The sequence below is a fragment of the Peromyscus leucopus genome, chromosome 17 (genome assembly GCF_004664715.2).
Source record: "Peromyscus leucopus breed LL Stock chromosome 17, UCI_PerLeu_2.1, whole genome shotgun sequence".
NCBI lineage: Eukaryota > Metazoa > Chordata > Mammalia > Rodentia > Cricetidae > Peromyscus > Peromyscus leucopus.
In genome coordinates this window covers 8,935,863-8,945,676 of record NC_051077.1, presented here as the reverse complement: position 1 = coordinate 8,945,676, position 9,814 = coordinate 8,935,863, and positions in this window count along the sequence as shown.

Sequence of the window (9,814 nt, the reverse complement as noted above, 5' to 3'; positions counted from 1 at the left end):
TTCTCACACCCTAGAACCAGTCAACCTCATCACATATTGGTTTCCAAAATTAGTGGCCACAGTTCCCACCATGGGTTCTGATCTACAACAAAGGAAAATGTTTAGCTCACTAAGGATACTTTGGCAACCTTCACAACCTCTTTCTCATAGCCATGGTGAAGAGACTGTCCTCTGGATCCTTCTAGTATGAGTGTGTACAGTGAGTAGAGAAGTATGGGTCCTTTAGAGTTGCAAATCTGTGTTCATATTCCAATAACTCTAAGCCTCTTAACTCCTACCCTCTCATTAAACCAGGAAAAAATCATGCTTCCACATTGCTTGTATTTTATCCACTTGTTTCACACAGTTAAAGCCCTATCAGCTTCCTAAGTTATGTTAAATGCAAAATCTCTGCTTCATAGGCCAATGGAAATACATCTGGAGTGGTCTAACGTGTTTACTTCATGATCCTATTCCTCCAGCACCTGTTTGGACACATATTTCCCACATATTTGTTTGTATAAAATAGAAAATTGAAGTAACTTATTTGAAGAGTGGTATGCTTCTTCCTCATGGGTGATGTTCTCTGCCTGGCCTCTAGTGTTCTGTGGTAACTGTAGTCTCATGATACATCTAGAATGAAAGAGAGGGAGGAAATATGCCTGAGAAATGCAGCCAGATTTTACAAGCTATCTGACTTAGAAGGTGTCGTCACCATTTCCTCAAGAACATCATTGCTGACTTTTTCTCAGGTGGGTGGCAGCATTTGTTCAGATAGATGACCAGAATTAGTTCAGTGTCTTCATCTTCATGGAGGTGTTGGTGCAAATCTGTACTATATCTTTAAGAAGACTGCCTGTTTCTATTGGTTCTCTAGCAGTCACAGTAAACATGCTGTGAGTCTGGAAATTGATCTTACATTGTCCTCTGGCCCCTCCCGGGATGAGGTTCTGCATCTGGTTTTCATAAATCACAAACTAAAAAGTATCAGATTAAACATCAATCTAAACTGGATTAAATACTTAAATATGAAATATCAAGCTCTGATTTTACTTTTAAATGTTCCATAAGTCTGAACAATGGTTTCTTATGCATGACCTTAAAATATAAATTGCAATAAAAAAAACAGTAAACAGTTATTCCGGACAATTGGAATAGCAAAAGACAGAGAGACAGAGAACACAGAGAGTAACAGAAAGTGTTTCCAAATCATACATAAAGGTGGGCTAACACATTATCTAAGTAGCTACAACAACCAGGTAGAACAACAAAAGCCATTTGAAAATTGACAAAGTAGGGCTTAATAGAGGGGTCAGTAGTTTAGAACACTCCAAGAAGACCTGCATTCGTCTCCTAGCACCTATGTGGCAGCTCACAACTGTTTGTAACTCTAGTTCCACAGATCCAGGGAGGGGACCCAGTGTCTTCTTCTGACCTTCTGGAAGCACCAGGCACCACACATGGTACTCAGACATATATCCAGGCAAAACACTCATGGACTAACATAAAATAAATAAATAAATATTTTTTAAAAATCAGCACAGCAGGGCTGGGTGATGGCTCAGTATGTAAGACTTTCCTATGCAAGAACGAAGGCATGGGTCTGGATCATGAGTACCCCGTGTGAAGAAAAGCCTTGAGCCTCCACATGTGCTTATAACCACAGCTCTGTGAGAAGGAGACAGAAGGAGTTCTGGGAATTGCCACCTGTTGGTTACTTTTCTATCGATGTGGTGAGACATCATAACCAATGAAACTTATAAAAGAGTTTAATTTGGGGCTTACAGTTTCACAAGGTTAGAGTTCATGGCCATCGTGGCTGGAGCATGGCACCAGGCAGACGTTTCACCAAGCATGGCGCTGAAACAGTAGCTGGGAGCTCACATCTTGACACTCAACCTCAAGGCAAAGAGAAAGAGACACTGGGAATGGCGTGAGTCGTTTAAAACCTCAACTCCTGCCCCAGTGATGTAGCTCCTCCTGCAAGGCCACACTTTCTAATCCTTCCCAAAAAGTTTGACCAACTGGGGAACAAGTATTCAAACACACCTGGGAGCAATCCTCGTTCAAACCACTACACTAGCCTAGCTCTAGGTAAGGGACAGACTCTGTTTTTGAGCAATAAGTCAGATAAATTATAGAGTATGACAGCCTTATCCTCCTTTGACCTCTGCATTGGTGCGTGTGCATGCACACACACACACACACACACACACACACACACACACACACATGTATGCACACACACATACCCTCATGCTCATCTCCCCCAACACCCACATGAAAGAAAATGGGCCAAAAGACTTGATCAGACATTCTAAAAATAACATGGACAAATGGACAAGTGTTTCAGGAAAAATTCTAAAATTACTAATCATTAGTAAAATGCAAATTAAAATTACAAGATATAACCTCTCTCATTATTTAAAAATGATGCATACATTGGTGGGAAAGAGGGAACCTTGGTATGATGTTGATAATGTGATTAGTATAATTCTTAAATTTTATTTTAATTGGTTAATGTTAGTAGTAGTATATGCATGTGGCTTTGGATGTGTGTGAGAGAGAGATGAGGGGGTCTATGCATGCCCTGATGCACATGTGTAAGACAAAGGACAACATTGTGGGCCCTTTCCCTCTAACTCTACATGGGCTTTTGAGACTGGTCTCAGGTTGCCAATTTGTGTGGCAACTGCTTTTACATTCTGAGCCATCTATTTCCCCTAGTGTAACTTTTATAACCAACTATATGGAAACTTCTCAATAAACTACTGGTAAATTCTACTGCAATGGTACATTCTCACTTTTGTGTATTTGTGCAAACAAATGAAATATAGAAATTAAAGATATGTCTGCACTTGAATATTCATCACAACATTCTTCACAGTAGCCAAAATACAGAACCAGCATAGGTATGCATCATGGAAGACTGGGTTAAAAAAAAAAAATTCAAGACCAAATGGATCAAAGACCTCATCATAAATCCAACTGAACCTAATAGAAGAGAAAGTGGGAAATAATCTTGAATACATTCACATAGGAGACAATTTCCTGAACAGAACACCAATAGCAGAGGCACTAAGATCAACAATTAATAAATGTGACCTCATGAAACTGAAAATTTTCTGTAAGGCAAAGGACACCATCAATAGGACAAAATGGCAGCCTACAGAATGGGAAAAGATCTTCACTAACCCTACATCTGACAGAGAGCTGATTTCCAAAATATTATAAAGAACTCAGGAAACTAGATATTAACAAACAAAATAATCCAATTAAAAAATGGACACCAGCAAATTTGAAGGCAAATGGATAGAACTAGAAAAAAAAATTTATCCTGAGTGAGGGAACCCAGACTGAGAAAGACAAACATGATATGTAATCACTCATAAGTGGATATTAATTGTAAAATAAAGTCTAACTATGTTACAATTTACAGATCCAGAGATGTTAGGTAACAAGAAGTGTTCATGGGAGATACCCAGATCTCCCTGGGAAGGGGAAATAGAAGAGATTTCATCAGTAGACTGAGGGTGGGTGGGGACTGAAATGTGAGCCATCAGGTCATGGGGGGATGAAGAGGGGGAGTACTAAAATAGACTACTGGAAAAGGGGGCACTTCACGGTCAGGTGAAAACCTGGCACAAGGGAATCTCCCAGGAATCTACAAGGTTGACCGCAGCTAAGACTCTGAGCCATAGCAGATATGTAGTCTGACCTGGCCATCTTCTGTGGCCAGGCAAGACTTCAAGTGGAGGGAGTGGGCAAGCAACCCAGCCACATAACCTTTGACCTTCAGTCTGTCCTACCTATGGGATATGCTGGGTAAAGGTAGCCTAGAGATTGAGGGAGTGGTCAAGCAATGACTGGCCTAGGCTAAAACTCATGCCAGCAGGATAAACCCACCCCTGACACTGCCGGAAGGACTGGGACCCACAGGCTGGATGACTCAGAGACCTAGGATAGAACCAAACATGACTAGAGGGGAAAATGTCATTGTAATGACACCTAACAATTTTCTGCTATACACACAGATTGGTGCCCAGCCCAATTATCATCAGAGAAGATTCATCCAGCAACTGATGGTAACAGATGCAGACCTAGAGCCAAACTTTAGGCAGAGCTTGGGGGATTCCTGCAGAAGAGAGGGAGAGAGGATTGTAGGAGCCAGAGGGGTCAAGGGCAAGAAAACTGACAGAATCAACTAATCTGAGTTCATAGGGGCTCAGAGAGACTGATCAGAGAACCACAAAGTCTGCATGGGACTGACCTAGGCACTCTGCATATTTGTTACAGTTGTGTAGCTTTGTCCTCTTGTGGAACTCCTAACAGTGGGAACTGGGAACAGGGGCTGTTTCTAACTCTTTTAGTGGCTTTTGGGACCCTACTCATCATACTGGGTCTCCTTGCCAAGCCTTAATACATGGGGAGATGCTTAGTCTTACTGCAACTTGATATGCCATGTTTATTGATACTCATGGGATACCCACCCATCCTAAACAGAAATAGAGGAGGAGTGGATTGGGAGGTGGGAACAGAAGGGGTGTGGGAGATGTACTGGGAGGACAGGAAGGACGGTAACTGTGGCTGGGATGTAAAAAAAAAATACTAAAAAAGTAAAAAGAAAATTAAAGTGTATACATACATCAGCCAAGCCTGCCTCCACAGACTCCATGTTCTTAGGTCCATCTCTGGTCCCATAGCCCCTATACATGCTTTCCTTAGTGAGTCCTTTCCAGAACCAAGGCTGTCCAAACCATTTCCACATTAAAGTCTAGCTCTGGACATGCAGTTTGTGCATCCATTTTGCCTGGAGAGTTCCCTCAGGAACAGGCCAAACTTCACCTTGTCCACCCTCAGAGGCCTAGCTTCAGTCATGCAGCTTGTGACCAGCTTTGACTGGTGATATTCCCAGCACTTAACCACCATCACCATCCTTACAACCATCAGGCCTAGCTCTGGAAGCCCTGCTTCTGTACTGGTCCAGTGTGAGTCAGGCAAGACTCTTACATCAGACACACAACCAAGGAAAGAAGTCCATATGCTCAGGTCACATCATAAAAACACAAATAGTATGGAAGGGCAAGATACTATGCACCCCCAAGTACACCAGTCTAGAGGACCACAGGAAGGTCTCTAAAGAGAATTTCCTAGACATTCCCAATGACACAGAATCTAAAAGAACAATAACAAACCTTATCAGAGAATTCAAGTTTAAAGAAGACGTGAATGAGCACCTCAATGAACTTAGAGAGGATAAAAATAAGTGCCTGGATAATAGCCAAGAAAATACAAACATGTGACTGAATGAAATGGTAAAGACAATCCAGGACTTGAAAACCGAATTGAGCAAAGGTACAGGAATATTGAATGGAACTGAGGCTGCAATTGAGATGGAACTGAAAGGTCAATAACCCAATCACAAAACTTGGGGGAAGCCTTTCAATAGAATGGATCAAGTAAAAGATAGAATATCAGGACTTGATAAAGTGGAGAATAGGACCACTTAAACAAAGAATATGACATTTTTAAAATCATGAATGAAACATAGAAGAACTGTGGGGAACAATGAAAAAAGTACCTCTGAATTATAGGCATGGATGGAGAAGAATCCCAAGTCAATAGCATAGGCCAGATGTCCAACAAAATTATAGAATAAATTCCCCCAAATTCAGGAAATATACACTCATATAGAAGCAAGCAGAACTACAAATAGACAAGATAAGACAAGAAACCCTCCATGACATATTATAAGTACATAAAATAGCAAATATACTAACAAAGAGAGGATATTGGAGCTGTAGGGGAAAAAAAATAAGGAAAATCAAGTCATCTGTACAGGAAAAGCCATTAGAATGATGCCTTATTTCTTTATGGAAGCTTCAAATGTGAGAGGAGCACAATGTAATTCAATTTCTAAAAGACTATACATGCCAACCCAGACTACTGTACTCATCAAAATTATCTGCCATAGTTGAAGGAAAAAAAGTAAACTTTCCATGGTATAAACAATCAAAAAGAATTTTTTTTTTGGTTTTTTTTTTTTTTGGTTTTTCGAGACAGGGTTCCTCTGTGTAGCTTTGCGCCTTTCCTGGAACTCACTTGGTAGCCCAGGCTGGCCTCGAACTCCCGAGTACTCGGATCAAAGGCGTGCGCCACCACTGCCTGGCTCAAAAAGAATTTTTATGTCCACCAAACCATTCATCCTGAGAATATGGGAAACAATACTGTGAAGTCAAGAGAGGAATAAGCATAGCCAATAGACTATGGAAAGAAATCAAATAATATGTAATTACTGAAAAAAAAGAGAGGACTAAGAACATGAACAGCAAATAACAACAAAACCAAAATGACAGCAATCAACAAATACCTTTCAATAATAACTTTAAATGTGAATGGCACATAAGCCTCCAATCAAAAGGCACACGTTTGTTGAATCCATTCTTTCTGTTGCCTAGGTAAGAAATATATCTTACCTTCAAAGGTAGATACCACTTTCAAGTGAATAAATGGGAAAATATATTCCAAGAAAATGGGACCAAGAAGCAAACAGATGTTACTGTTCTAATAATTGACAAAATAGCTCTCAAGCTAAAATTAATCGGAAAAGATAAAGAGGGACACTTTATCCTAATCAAAGAAAGACTTACCCACGCTGTCATTGCACTTCTAAACGTGTTCACTAAATCCTGGCATACTCAATTTTATAAAAAGCATATTACTGGACTTAAAGACAGAGATTACTTCCAACAATGTAATATTAGGTGAATTTAATTCCCCCTTTCTACAATACATAGGTCACCTGAAACAAAATGAACAGAGAAACATCAGTATTAAATTACACCTTACATTAAGTGTACCTAATGCACATCAGTAGACTATTATACTTAAACACCAAAGAATACGTATTCTTCTCAGCAGTCAATGAAAACTTCTGTAATATATAGAACACATACACACACACACTAATCTCCACACATCTAGAAAAACTGAAATAGTTCTGTGTACCTCTCTGACCACAATGTTATAAAGCTTAAAATCAACAGCAAACAAATTTTTATCAATTATTCAAACTCATAGATATTAAACAACTCATTACTAAATAATGAGGACATCAAAGAGGAAATCAAGAAATAAATAAAATATTTCCTATAACTAATTGAAAATGAAAACACAATACAACAAAACTCTGAAATGCACTAAAAGCTGTGCTAAAAGAAAAATTCAGAACTTTGCTTGTCTATGATAAAAAAAAATCAGAAACAGCAAAAATAAATGACTTAATGATACAACTCAAGAATTTGTAAAAAGAACAAACTACACTCAAATCCAGGAGATGCCTAGAATATATAAAAATCAAAGCATAAATTAATGCAATATAAATAAAAATACAAAGGATCAATGAATCTAAGAGCTGGTTCTTGAAAAAGATAAACAAGATCCATAGACCCTTATCCCAACTAAACAAAATGAAAAAGACCCAAATCAACAGATTAGGAAATGAATGGGGAAACATTACAACAGACACTAAAGAAATTTGTAATTTATAAAGGAAACGCTTTAAAAACCTATATTCTGGCCGGGCATTGGTGGCGCATACCTTTAATCCCAGCATTCAGGAGGCAGAGTCAGGTCTCTGTGAGTTCGAGGCCAGCCTGGTCTCCAAAGCGAGTTCCAGGAAAGGCGCAATGCTACACAGAAACCCTGTCTTGAAAAAAAAAAAAAGCTATACTCTGTTAAATTATAAAATCTAAAAAAATTTTAAAAATTTTAAATTTTTCCAACTAAGACTTCATAAATTATTTTAATAAATAGAAACAGAAGAACATTTACAGACCTTTCCTACAAAGTCAGTATTACTATAATACTGAAGCCAGGTAAAGACAGCAAAATAGAAAGCTATAGGGCAATAGTCATGGTGAACAAAACTTCTCAATAAAATACCTGAAAACTGATACAGGTATATGTCAAAATAATTATCCATTTTGATCTAGTTGGTTTCATCATCAGTTTGTAGGCATTGGCCAATATAAGTAAGTCAATAAAAATATTAACCATATAAATGGACTTTAAGATAAAAATAACATAATCACTAATAGATGCAGAAAATGGCTTTGAAAAAAATGTAACAAACCTTCATGATATAAATCTCAGAGAGAGTTGGGTTGAAGAAAACAAATGAGAATAAAATAAAGACTATATAGAACAAAGCCAGAGCCAACATTGCCCTGAATGGAGATAAACTTGAAACAATCCGGTTAAAATAAGGAACAAGGTGGGTCTGCCCACTATTTCCACTCCTTTTCAATATAGTGCTTGAAGCCCTAGCTAGAACAAGATAAGATAAGAAAATTAAAGGGATACAAATAGGAAAAAAAGTCAAATTATTCCTACTAGCAGATGATAGAATAGTATACTTAAGAAATCCCAAAAATTCTACCTGAAATCTTCTATGAATGATCAACATTTTCAGAAAAGTGGCAAGATATGAAATCAGCTCACAAAAATCAGTGGTCTCTCTGTATATCATTAACAAACATACCAAAAATGAGATCATGGACATACTCCCATACACTACAGTCTCAAAAAAAAAAATCTAGAAATAAACCCAACCAAGGAGGTCAAAGACTCTTACAATGTAACTTTAAATCTCTGAAGAAAGAGACTGTGGAAGAGAAATAGAAAGACATCCCATTCTCGTGCATTGGTAAAATCAGTTTTGTGAAAATGACAATCCTACCAAAACCAATTTTCATATTCAACTAAACCACAACCAAAACCCCCATCTCATTTTTCATAGGAATAGCAAAGAACCCTAATTCATATCAAACTACAGAAGACCCTGGACAACAAAAGCCATCCTGAGCCAAAAGAACAGTGCTGGATGGGTTGCTATTTCAGATCTCAAGATGGATGACAGAGCTATTATTATACTTGGTTCTCATGCTGAGTTACCACAATTATAATCAGCTGAATTGGGGATCTCACCTGAAGAACTGTCCTGAAGGATGTGGAAAGTTGCACCACAATTGAGGGCTATACTATCTGTTCGGAGCCCAGATAAAATAAGTTTATTTTGAAAGTAAGTTTGTTCTCACCTTTATCTGTCCCATTATTGCTGATGCTGTCCATTCCCTTGCTAACAGTACAGCCATGTTTGTAGCAGGGTCCTTGCTGTTGTTCCCTTTGGGGTTGGGGGCGCAGAGTCAAACCACACAGACTCTGGGAGAATGTTGAAACAATAAGCTCCATTTATTCAGGAAGAGGCAAGCCTTATATACCCTCCACCCCACCCTTGGGGGAGGTCTGATGAATATGCATCAGCTGGTGTGACATGGCTGCCTCTCATTGGTCCAGGTCATCTCCAGATCATGTTTCAGCTGCTGTTGCTAAGACCATCAGGCAGACCCAGGCTGGCTCTCAGAAAGTATCTTTTTTACTTGTTTGGGCCATCTGGCCCTCAAGCCTGTTAGGGATGAGTCATCCCACATATCCACCCCTTTTTATTATTTTATAGGACATGTTCAGTGGGAGCTAGGGTGCATTACCCTAACCTTGTTGACCCCACCTCAGGAGAGCTCAGCATATTGGACTATGCCTGTCTTAGATTGGCTTGCCAAATAAGCTCGTATCCATCATTGACTACCAGCCCTGGAAGAGCATCAATCCTGGAGAGTTGTCTGGGTGGTGGGCTTTAGGCAGTAGCCTTCTGTATCTCAGTGAGCCATATGTGCATTATCTCTCTAGGAGGACTTTGATCTAGGTATCCGAGAGCCAACAAAGCCTGTAGGGTCACCTTTGTGGCTGCCTTCTGTTAGTGAACCTTTTGCAGAAG